The sequence below is a fragment of the Pempheris klunzingeri genome, chromosome 8 (genome assembly GCF_042242105.1).
Source record: "Pempheris klunzingeri isolate RE-2024b chromosome 8, fPemKlu1.hap1, whole genome shotgun sequence".
In the NCBI taxonomy this organism is placed as follows: Eukaryota; Metazoa; Chordata; class Actinopteri; order Acropomatiformes; family Pempheridae; genus Pempheris; species Pempheris klunzingeri.
In genome coordinates, this window is record NC_092019.1 from 2,065,452 (window position 1) to 2,067,595 (window position 2,144).

A 2,144-nucleotide genomic window follows, 5' to 3' on the forward strand; every position below is an offset into this window, starting at 1 on the left:
AAGTCCAGTAAGTAGCCCTTGAGTCGGGTCAAAGTACTATTCCCAAAGCTGAGAATGAGCTCCTGTGCTCATAAAAGTGCTGCACACCACTACGGATCCATCATCTGTGGGGAAAACTCCACTGATGAAGACCGTGTCATGTGGCTGAAAGCTATACAAAAAGCTCGTAAGTGGACCTTGAGTTGGATTCATTTTGTCCACAGAGCAGCTGCCTGCAGTCTCTGATGTCCTAGAAAGTTTAAAGAAAGAAAAGAAAAGGCGTTTCAGGGAGGAAACCAACAATGGAGGAGGTGAAAGAGGACATTTAAAACCATTCTTACATGTTTTTGGTTACTTTGCATGTTATTCCTCCCCCCTGGTGTCCTGCCCTGTTTATGCCTCTGCACCAGGAGCAGCCCCCCCCCCAGCACAGCCCCTGGCCCTGCTCATGCTGCCTTCACTGCACGTGGGAATAACTCAATCAATGCCAAAACAACAACAAAAGAAAAACACTGTCTTAACACGGTGAGTTTGTTTTTTGGTTCTGTGTGTTTCAGCATGTTGTTCCCTGTGTTTGACACCAAACCTCCAGAGTTTCATGTTTACTCCCAGATCCAAAATATAAAGAGGAAAAATATCATATAAATATAAGATATCAGCTTAGAATATAAGATAAGAGAGAAGAGAGGAGAAGATATTCCTTCATTAGTCCCATTAGCGGAGCAGCAGAAATAGAACTTCACTAAAAACAATAAATAATAAACTAGTAGACAGAAATAAACCCCCCAAAAAGTATATATATAATTGATGTATAAAAACAGGGACACTGTACACAGAGGAGGGGGTATAAAAGTGATGTTGTTCTGGATAAAAAAAATAGTGCACAGTTGGTATTACATTATAGTGACGTTAATATTCAAGTTCTTAAAGAAGTAAAAGAAAAAAAGTTAGAAAACGTAACGTGTTACATGCCCAAATAATAATAATAAAATCAAAGTAAACCAGTAAAGATAAAATCACAAATCAAGACAAGTTACAAGTTAAACAATTTATTGAAAATTATTTTTTTTAAAAAGTCAAAGATTTAAAGGTAAATTAAAAAAGACACTGACTTTGCAAGTCATACTTTTAATTTACAAAATCATAATCCTAAAATATTCCATTATAACACACAGGATGCTTAATATTTCATATAAGGCTTCAAGAACACTCACATGAACAAACATGATAGAAAAAAAAGATTGAACGATTAACGATGTAAAACTAAAAACTATAAAATCAACTCTTAGTCTTTAAAGTGCTTTTAGGTTTTCGGCTCTGGTAAGTTTCCCAACTGACTGTAATGAAATAAAGTAAATAACATTTGCCAGATGCTATTTGCACCCTGGTTTATGGTGGAAAGAGGATATTTAGTGTTCTGCCTTTTGTATTTGTATTCGACTTATTATTTTAACCCAAACCACGACCTTGTCTTCAACCTAACCAAGTAGCTGTGGTGCCTAAACTTAACCAAACTGCAGCTGAAAACTGAAATATATAAGTTCACTAAGTCCTTTATCGAAACCAACCAGCTACCACAACATTCTTTATACTGTGTAACCACACCAGGTGAAAAGCGGTTATACCTGGTTAAACTGTTGAAATTTCAGTTGTGATATGACTAATTTACAAACTGTAACATACTACAGACATTTTTTGTAATTTGTAAGTTAAAAAAAGTTAGAATTTCAGGTATAGTGTGGTCATAATTACAAGTTTTTTTATTTTCATATCATTGTTTTTGCAAATTATCACTATATTTTACTATATTATATTATTACACATGTGCATATATTTTATATTCATTTCTATATTTTGTTATATCCCTTGTTTTTGCACTTCTTCTGTTTATTTCTGCACCTTTTTCTGCCTCCTGTAGCTGTAACAAGTGGATTTGCCCGGTGTGTGATAAATAAAGTCTCTCTTACTTTAATTTTCTTTTGAAATATTAGAATCAGTGTGTATTTTGGGTGTTTTTTCACTTCCACTAATCTGAAACAAGAGACATGTTACTGGAGGCAGAATATGTCTCTAAGAGCTGCCCAAAGCTGACTCTGATTTTTCCGACGGGCCAAGTCTGGCCGTGAACGCCCCGCGGCGCTGCCATATTGTTGTTGTATTTTCGG